At 42.1% G+C, this 10767-nt stretch overlaps 1 pseudogene; it reads right to left on the reverse strand.

Moving 5' to 3' along the window:
• Nucleotides 1-8670: 8670 nt before the first annotated feature.
• LOC144455052 (sugar phosphate exchanger 3 pseudogene) lies at nt 8671-9835 on the reverse strand (annotated as a pseudogene).
• Nucleotides 9836-10767: the final 932 nt, after the last annotated feature.

Genomic DNA, 10767 nt, shown 5'->3' on the forward strand with positions numbered 1-10767 from the left:
ATCAATATATCTAAAGGGAACTGAGGTCAAAGACTTGAGCTTCAAAGTTTCCATGAAGAATCTATAGGTATAATCTCTGCACTATATAATTGCTTGAAAATTGCTAGTTCCACCAAAAAAAATTTTCCCCTTCCTTAACATAAGCCAATTTAAAAACAAAAATGTCAAATTGTGGTCATCCTACAAATGGAAGGCAAGTCCATAAAATGTGGATTTTTATTGATATTGAACTCATTAATTAAATTAAAAATCATCCACGTTTTCCCCCTCAAATGAATTTATACATCAAAAAGATCTTAAAGATACCCAAAAAGCATGTTGCCATGTGATGACATATACTTGAAATCTTCTTCCCCAGTTCAGCCTGAGGGGTTCACAACAAGGAGAAATCTCTCCTGGGGCTGGTTAGCCCATCCAACATGCCTTTATTTTTTTTTAATGATTTTAGGAAGTCTGAGCCTCTGGGGCACCCATGCAATAAGCAGGCAGCTTCATTTTGAGGGATCGCATGTTAGAAAGGCCAAAGAGGGCTTGGCTCTACTGCCTTGAGATAGTTTGTCTTTGAATTGTGAAAGGTATGGAACCTGTGGCCTCGAGCTCACCCCTGGCCTTTGATCATTCAGAGTCAGTGATGGGCTTTAGCTCTCATGCCTGAAAACTGAGGCACAGTATTGAAGGTCCACAAAGCGAGCTGGTGGGGCCTTAGTGACATGGAATTTGATGAATGGATTTTTGGCAGCATGAATGGGAACACTGCTATGTTAACCTCACAAAGACCTTCTGATTTTTGTTAAAGAATACCATTTTACAATGAAAGCAATCTGGGCCAATTCTTTGTATCTTTACCCTTAATAAAAACAGAGTTACACGTCAAGGATTGCTATTTAAATTAAGATTTACAGCTGCTAGATTGACTGTTTTGACTGAATTGAGTCAAATCACATTTGCAAATGGAATTTCAATAGCATAAATAATACCTAGAGGCAACATGGTATTCCGGATAGAGAGCCAACCTGGAAGTCCACAAGACCTGGGTTTGAGTATTTTCTCTGATACCATACTGACTGTGCGACCTCAGGCAAGCCGTGTCACCTTTTAGTATCTCAGGAAACTCTCTTAAGAGAACAAATTATAAAATAGCTACCAATTTGAATTAGTAGAAGTTTCCTTGCTGGGCATTCCCTACATGTACGAAATCAGTTTTGAAAGAAAGAAAATAGTACCTTGGGAGGAATTTGCTTGATGGCCTAGTCGATACAGGGCCAACTTTGGGGAGTTAGGAAGACCTGACATTAGCATTAATATTAGTTGTGTGATTGGCCAAGTCATGAACCTCTTAATGTTCTAGCTGACTCTAACTCTAAGCTGCCTATGAGTTGCTGGAACATATGAATGATGGAGAGTAGGGGGTCCACTCTGGAATTCCAAATATAAATGAAATTACAGGTTTATACCAAATTTCATAAAAGGACCTTAATTTTTTTCTCACCTTGCTGCTTTCCAAACATTGTCATATCCCTTATCTCATTTCATGCTACTACTAGTGGAAGCATTGCTGATAACAGCAAGTACACAGTTGATCCTCCAAGGAGAAGCCATGTTTCCTTGGGGTCAGGTCCTGCCTTTGTGTTTCCTTTAAACCTTAAGGGCCTGGAAAGATGCTTGGCGCCTTGTGCTGCTTAAACAATGTTTGTTGAGTGGAATGGGCTATTGATACACAGTGAGTTACATGATGGAGACACAGATGATTTGGCTAAGTAAAAACAATGATTAACTTGCTGGTTGCTGACATTTCTAAACTCTCAATTTTTCTGACATTCCTTTTTGTTATATATTTTAATTATGGGAGGCTTTTTGGGGAGGAGAGGGAGGTGAGGTATTCTGGACCTATAATATAGGCCTATCCTTCACCAGTGCAAATTAGGAACTCCTTTCAGATTCAGGGTCCTAAAAAGTTACCTAGACAAGCACTATAATGCTTTGTCTTTGATCACATGACTAAGATGCAGCAGAGATAGTATTTCAAGACAGAACTTCCAGCCCCGGGTTTGGGGTTTTTGTGTGTGTGTGTGTGTGTGTGTGTGTGTGTGTGTGTGTGTGTGTGTAGAACTTAAAACACTGTATAAAGGCTAGTATTATTGACCATTCTACAGGGAGCTCCTTGAGATCAAGGACTGATTTTGCTTTTCTTGGTAAGCTCAGCACTCAGCACAGTGCATGATGTAGGTGCTTAATGCAAGTTTGTTAACATGACATCCTGAGTATTAGGGCTGCCCCCATCTCATATCTTTTCCTGATCTCTCCTTGTCCTCTCAAATCTGAAATAACCACATGGGCAAACATCTGTCACATCAGTTATATACGTTATAGTTCCCATGTACTATCTGTATCTGGCTTTCCAAGATCTTCAGTGAATTCCCCCTAATCCATTACTAAGAAGAGTTTATATGTACCCAGTACTTTCCATGTCAGTCTTACAATTGGTCTATGTGTTAACTAATTAAATTAAAGGCATCTTCTGTGAAGTGAGGCACTTTTACTAATTTATTAGTGGGTCAAGAAATACCCAAGAAAACGAATAGCTTATTCAGATGAAAGGAAAAAAAGCCATCCCCCACAGCCAATGAAGGACAGAGCTCAGAAGGTGGTCATTCCCTCTCTCATTTCAGGTTCATACAGTAAGAGATTTGCTATTTGCATTCATTTCCCCCAGTGGCAGAGTCTTGGGCATTAAGCAAAAACAGAGGTTCAGGCAGAGGAAGAACTTGGAACCAATGAGACCCTGTTAATAGTTTTTTTCTGGAAAAAAATGCAGGTGTCACTTCTTTTCTTTCTTTCTTTCTTCTATTTTTTTAAAATATAAATTTATTTATTTTTACTTTTCAACATTCACTTCCACAAGTTTTTGAGTTCCAAATTTTCACCCCATCTCACCCCTTCCCCCACCCCAAGATGGCATGCATTCTGAATATCCCTTCCCCTAGTCTGTCCTCTCTTTTATCTCTTTCCTCCCCCCCTTCTCTTATCCCCTTCCCCTTCTATTTTCCTGTAGGGCAGGATAGACATCTGTACCCCATTTCCTGTATTTCATATTTCCCAGTAGCATGTGAAAACATTTTTTTAAACATATGTTTTTAAAACTTTAGGTTTCAGATTTTCGCTCTTCCTCCCTCCCCACCCACTCTCATTGAAAAGGCAAGTAACTCCATATAGGTTGTACATGTGCAGTTTTGCAAAACACTTCCATAGTAGATATGTTGTGAAAAACTAATTCTATTTCCCTTAATCCTATCCTGCCCTCCCATTTATTCTATTCTTTTTTTTGACCCTGTCCCACTTCAGAAGTATATGCTTCTGATTACCCCCTTTCCCAATCTGCCCTCCTCTCTATCATCCCCCTGCTCTCTTGTCCCCTTCTCCCCCTATTTTCCTATAGGGTAAGACAGATTTCCATACCCAATTGAATACTGTATGTTATTCCCTCCTTAAGCCAAATCCTATGAGAATAAGATTCCCTCATTCCCTCTCACCTTACCCTGTTTCCCCTCCATTGTGAGAAACTTTTCTGTTTTTTTTTTTGTGAGATAATTTACCCCATTCTACCTCTCCCTTTCTTCTCCGAGTATCATCGTCTCTTATCCCTTAATTTTATTCTGCAGATCTGACCCCTTAATCTTCAACTCACCCTGTGCCCTCTATCTATCTATCTATATATACATACATACATATAATTTTTTTTCCTTCAAGTACCGTAATACTGACAAAGTTCTCATGAGTTACAAATATCATCTGTCCATGCAGGAATGCAAACAGTTCAATCTTAATAAGTCTTTTATGATTTCTCTTTCCTGTTTACCTCTTCATGTTCCACTGGAGTCCTGTATTTGAAAGTCAAATTTTCTATTCAGCTCTGGTCTTTTCATCAACAATGCTTGGAAGTCCTCTATTTCAGTGAATGACCATTTTTTCCCCTGAAGGATTATACTCAGTTTTGCTGGGTAGGTGATTCTTGGTTGTAATCCTATCTCCTTTGCCCTCTGGAATATTATATTCCATGCCCTGCAGTCCTTTAATGTAGAAACTGCTAAATCTTGTGTTATCCTGATTGTGTTTCCACAGTACTTGAATTGTTTCCTTCTGGCAGCTTGTAATATTTTCTCCTTGACCTGGGAACTCTGGAATTTGGCTACAATATTCCTAGGAGTTTTCCTTTGGGGATCTCTTTCAGGAGGAGATCGGTGGATTCTTTCAATTTCTATTTTGCCCTCTGGTTCTAAATATCAGGGCAGTTTTCCTTGATAATTTCTTCAAAGATGATGTCTAGGCTCTTTTTTGATCATGGCTTTCAGATAGTCCAATAATTTTTAAATTCTCTCTCCTGGATCTATTTTCCAGGTCAGTTGTTTTTCCAATGAGATATTTCACATTGTTTTCTAATTTTTCATTCTTTTGGATTTGTTTTACAGTGTCTTGATTTCTCATAAAGTCACTGTCTTCCAATTGCTCTATTCTAATTTTTAAGGAAGTATTTTCTTCAGTAATCTTTTGGACTTCCTTTTCCATTTGGCCAATTTTTCTTTTTAGGGCATTTTTCTCCTCATTGGCTTTTTGGACCTCTTTTGCCATTTGGGTTAGGCTGTTTTTTAAGGTGTTATTTTCTTCAGTATTTTTTTGGGTCTCCTTTAGCAAGCTGTTGACTTGTTTTTCATGATTTTCTTGCATCACTCTCATTTCTCTTCCCAGTTTTTCCTCTACTTCCCTTACTTGCTTCTCAAAATCCCTTTAGCTCTTCCAAGGCCTGGGACGATTCATATTTTTCTTGGAGGCTTTGGATGTAGGAGCTTTGACTTTGTTGTCTTCTTCTGGTTGTATATTTTGATCTTCTTTGTCACCAAAGTAAGATAATATAGTCTGACTCTTTTTGCACTGCTTGCTCATGATCCCAGCCAATTACTTGAGTTTTAAACTCCTTGTTAAGGTAAGAGTCTGCTTCCAATGTGGAGAGTGTACTGTCCCAAGCTTCAGGGGTTTGTGTAGCTGTTTTCAGAGATACTTGTAGGGACCTGTAAATTTTCAGTTCTTCCAAGGTGGTATGATAAGGGGCAAGGTGTTTACTCCTTTCCTGGCCTGTGACCACAAGTATTCCTTTCTGTCCCGTAACTGTGAGGAAGGGTTCCTCTGCACAGCCACTCCAAGCTCCACCACACCAGTGTTCCTCCTCACCCCAGCACCGCCACCCAGAACTGTGACCCAGATCCACACACGGGCAAAGCAAGAGATTCCTGCCTCAGCACTGGCAAAGAGATCCCTGCAGTCCCTCTCTGATCAGCCACTGGATTCCCCCTCAGTCTGTGAAGCGGCTGCACCCCCCCCCCCCCGGCCAGGCTCTTGGGGAATGGAGCTGAGACCCGCCTTCCTCTCTGACCACCACAGAAACAGACTTTTCTCACTGACCTTCTAAGTTGTCTTTGGCATTGGTGGATTGAGGAGTCTGGAAACCTCCCCAGCTGCCCACGATTCAGTCTTCTGAGTCCTACTCCAGGTTTGCTGTGGCCTGCGTGGCCATGCTGCACTGCACTGGGCTCCCAGCCTGGTATGATACACCTTTCTGATCAATCATCCAGGTTGTCTTGGGCTGGAAATTTGTTTCACTCTTTTTGTGGGTTCTACTCTTTCAGAATTCGTTTAGAACCATTTTTTATGAGTATTTGGAGGGGTTTGGGGGAGAGCTCAAGCAAGTCACTGCTTTCACTCTGCCATCTTGGCTCCGCCCCCAACACTGCTTTCAACTTATAAAAATAAAAGGCAAGGCAGGGAGTTCTGTGTGTTTCAGCTTAGTGGGCATCAGAGAGCTGTCTGCACTGGGAAGGATGGAGGCACTTTCCAGTAAGCCTTTACTATCCTAGAGAATATTTTTTCCTTAAGGGAGAAAAATCAATAGAATAGAAATAAAATTAATTTGGGGGAATTTTTTTTTTACTGTTTATCCCCCTCTTCAGACTGTCAGGCCAAACTAACAACGAAAGAATTCCAGACCAAAATACAAAACTTCTCTCAGTGACATATTTGGAACAAAGGAAGCCAGAAACCTGGACCTCCTCAGTTCTGCTTTGTCTCAACTTGCTAGGAAAACAATGGGTAATCACTTGGCTACCAAAATGGGATAATGTCAATTATTCCAACCAAATCTGTTTAGAAAGAGGTAAACTGAGGTTAATTTACCCAACCATATAGTTTGTCTAAACTTAGCTGAAAACAGCCACAATATTAGACAATGGGGAAAATCAAAGTCTATAAAATACCATCACAGAAATGAGAGCATTGCTTGTTGCTAGTAAGTGAGGTAGCTAGAAAACAGACCAAAGGAGTAGGATTGGTGACCTCTTACTAGGCAATAAGCAATATGAGGTGATCTTAAGGCACCTAATAACATTTTAATCTTCATAACTCACACAGGTAAATGTGTGTATACAGAAATTTCTTAAAGATTCCCTTTAAAAGTATATAAAAGTCAGTTTATTTTCCTTTCTTTTGCCCTCTATGTAGTCTTGAAATCACAGGACCAAGGTTCACATTTCAGCAGCTAGGTGACGCAGTGGATAGAGAGCCAGGCCCAGAGTCAGGAAGACCTGAGTTCCAATCCTGCCTCAGACACTTACTGGCTGCGTGACCTTGGGCAAGTCACTCAAACCTGTTTGCCTCAGTTTCCTCATTTCTAAAATGAGCTGGAGAAGGAAATGGCTAATCACTCTAGTATCTTTGCCAAGAAAATCCCAAAGGGGGTCATGAAGAATCAGACATGACTGAAAAACTAAAGAAAAACAGCAGTAAGGTTCGAATTCCCCCCTGTGATGCTTACTGCTTTGGTCAATGCCTTAAACCACCCTTGTCCTCAGTTTTCTCATGTGTAAAAAGAGAGGGTTAGAGTAGATGGTCTCTGGGGACCTATGATCCTCTGATTAGAGTCTAGTTCACAAAGATTTTTTATTTTTATCAATAAGCAATAACTGGTTGAAAACTAGGTTGATAAAAATAACATTGATTTGTGCCTCCACCTTCATAAATATAGTAGAGCATAGAAAAAAAGGCAGCCCCCAAAGAGGCTACAAACTCCCAAATTATACTCTCTCCCACTCTAGTTAGTTTCCATTATTTGAAACATACCCATAAATACACAGCAACCTTAATGATGGTATCTGGCATTGGGAATGTACAGCCTTGGAGACTGAGTCTAAATTTTTCTGTAGAATAGTGACTTCCCAGGTCTGACCCCTCTGCTAATATAATTTTCAACTGTAATCTACCCCTCTCTCCTGGGCAAAGTCACTTACTTGCTTCCCTCCAATTCTAGATCTTCAATGAAATGGCTTAGGAAACTGACTTAGAACAGAGATCAAGCCACTAAAAGCAGGGCCAAGGATACTAACTCCATCTCATTTACCATTCAAGTCCATGCATCCTACATTTGGGTCACTACCTACTTTAGTTGCCATCATCAAAGTAGTTGATCTACCATGTTTGTCCTTTGAAAAGGATGGTTAATAAGTACTCCCAGGAGTCAGAGATGGTGAATGAAAAGATTGGTATTAAGTGAGAATGAAGGCCAGATGGACAAGCAATTCCGTTTTTAAGCATGAAATAGGATTTTTCCCACAAGAATTGAGGGCGCAGTATCATTTTGGGGGGAAGGTAGAGTTCAAGGGAAATGCCAACCCAGCTGATATCCCTTATATGGACAAATCATTTATTCCTTTAATTCACTACCACCATAAAGAAACAAAAAAAAAACCCAGTAATAGCAAATATTTGTTTTATTTTTATTTTATTATTATTCTTATTAGCAGACAACAAATGCACACCATAGTTTTTCTTCTTTAATCATGCCATTGCACATAGAAAAAAGCATTAGAGGCTAGATGAACAGCCAAAAATGGGAATCAGAGTAACAAGTACACCATACATTCGAGAAAAGCATGTGAATTAAAACCAAAGGCAGTATGTACATTTCCAATGTTCTGTCTTGCTTGCTGCTCTGTCTGCTTCTCAAGTGACCAAAGATGTTGCTGGTATTGCTTCAAGTTCTACACTCACATCTATCTAAAACCCCTAACCCTCCACCCCACCCCCAGTCCCATTCAGTGAAAGGAAAATAGAATTGATCTTCTTGTTCCCTGTTCTTATGGGAAGCCTTTCCCTGAGGCGAACTGGTCATTCTCTAAATGTCTGGGTTGTCCTTTTTTTGTACAAAATCTCTTATCTCCCTCAGTAGTAGTAGTATGGAAATAAAGAGAATGGTACAGCCTGCTATGAACGCCAAAAAATAGAAAACCCACATCTGTCCTAGTTTGTCTTGGATCAGAAATACTAAATACTGTCCCACTACTGTGTGCATGCTAACAAGTCTATCCACAATGCCTGTATGTGTGGTCCAGGCCTCTCCGCTCCCTTGCCTCTGCTCCTGGCAACCCAGATCACTGGAAATGGCAGAACCCGTTACATCTGAGGGCGCACCAGTGAAAAACACTGTAATTGACGTCAGCAGTGCATCGACAGCCTTGATTTTGGGAACATGGCTACATCCAACCAGGGACCCAGTGGCCAGAAGCACACACACTGCGAACATAGATCTCTTCTGGACCAAATTTGTGAGGAAGCTGTGAAATGCGCCACCTACAATTGCTTCAACATCATACCAGAGCCAAAGCTGGCTGACCTGAGACTCCCCCACCCAAAGCTGTTGCTTAGATAAAGGGGCAGCCAAAACAAGTAGGAATAATTGAGCAGCTTCATGCTGGCATAGGCCACGAAATGCAGGAAAACTCCAGGGAAGCTAGAAGCCTCAAAGAAAGCTATTGGTTCAAGTGATATGTCATCTCCTTCCCCACCCACCTCATAAAAGTCATAGTACTCGGTTTCTTCCAGCTCCTGGATCTCGTTATTTTCAGAGTTCATTAGCTGACTGTCCAAGTCTTCTTCAGAACCATTTCCATCCTCTGTATCTATGAGTGTAAGTTCTTTAGGTAACAGCCAAAGGGTGAAGATGATGATCAATCCTGCGGCAAGCTGCATGGAGGCTGTTACCAAGAAGGTGTATTCATAGCCATACTGCAGAAGCAGAGAGGCCAGGCACGCTCCCAAGACGTTGCCCAAAGAGGCACAGGCACTCCAGAGTACAGACACCAAGCCCTGGCCAGTTACGCCAAGCCAGTTACTCATGATGGCCACGGCACAGGGCCAGCCAGTGGATTCACACAAGCCATTGAGCACCCGCAGACAGCTGTAAAACCATTCGTTGTAAAAGTAGGGTAACTCGGTTAGTGTGCTAAAGGAGAAGGTCACTAGGGCTGAGGAGCACATGCCAATGGCCATGACCAGCCGTAGACTGATCCACTCACCAATTATGTCGTTGATGAAAATCCCCATCACATAGGAGAAGAGGAAAATGGCATCCAACCTCCCCCAAAGAAGGATGGCTTGCGTGGTAATCCGGCAAAAGTAAGTAGCATTGGGGGACACGTGGGAATCGAGAGGTGACCACTGATTGACGATGGATACTTTCAGGTTGCTGAAGGTCCTCCTCGAAGCATGATAGAGGGCGTAGCTGGTGAAGGTGAGCAGGAGCACCATCAAGCGGCGAGAGCTGCACGGAGGAAACAGGAGCCGTAGCGCTCTGAACAGACGTGGCCACGCCATGTTCTAGGCCTGACGTCTGAGCGTTGGGTAGGAGCTAGAGTGGAAATGAAATCTGAAGCCGGATCTGGACATAGAACAGGAGTAAGAAACCGCACCTGCCCGGGGATGAACAGCGACTGACCGCTGGGTGCTGCTTGCGTCAAACAAATGAGCCCTCACCTAGCAACCTAGAACTCCGTGAGCTGTCGCGTAGCAACGAGCGTCCCACGACACAAGCGGAGTAGCCAACGCCCCAGAACCTGGGCGTGACCGTCAGGCGCATGCGCAGTCAGGCCAGCAGGAGGGCACCCCTAGCGGGAGCTCTCGTATTGCTGAGCACGATGGCCAAAGTCCCCGCAGCCTTAGTCAGTTTCGCAGAAGCTGGGCCCCACCAGAGCCAAAGCGCTTTTAGGAAGCACATTGAAGCTTAGCCTTTGTAATTGTGGCTCAGTCCCCCAGCTGAGAAACAGCACCTTTGAAGAGGTTCACCCTCCTCCCTTTGAGTGAGAGGCCCTTTTGGTAGTGGCTTTAAAATAAAGTACTACCTTGAAATAACTGGGAACTTGGCTAGTCCGCCTGACGTACCTCTTGGCAACATCTCCCTATGACCGGCGCAGGAGATTGTTTTCTTTGAGCAGTTGTAGATATTGCAGGAAGAAAATAGTTATTCAACCAAGTAACATTTCTCCAGGGAGTCAAAGTTTGTTGTAAGATTCCACATTAAAGTTATTTCTCAGTCCAGGGGGAAATCAGCATCAACCCTTTGCTGGATAGTAACTAACATCCTTTCCCCAAATCCTATTTGTTTAGACATGTCCCCATCTACATCTATATTCTTCAAAATGAATGCTGTTTTAACTGACATTAGATTACAATGGAATTGAAGAGATACTTTCATGAAATCACCAGTAAATATGAGTGCTTAGTAGGGAGAGGCCACAAAGTTTGGTTGTTTGTTTTTTATCTCCTGCATTTTCTCAGTCCTGATACTATATTTTTAGTACTTTGGGGAGGAATCAATGCTCTCTCAGAAGTGTGTTCAGGAAGCTGAGACTGCAGAGCCTCTGATACTGCTTTTCTTTGTACCTTCAGAAA

The sequence above is a fragment of the Phascolarctos cinereus genome, unplaced genomic scaffold (genome assembly GCF_003287225.1).
Source record: "Phascolarctos cinereus isolate Bilbo 61053 unplaced genomic scaffold, phaCin_HiC Scaffold_8;HRSCAF=390, whole genome shotgun sequence".
NCBI classification, from domain to species: domain Eukaryota; kingdom Metazoa; phylum Chordata; class Mammalia; order Diprotodontia; family Phascolarctidae; genus Phascolarctos; species Phascolarctos cinereus.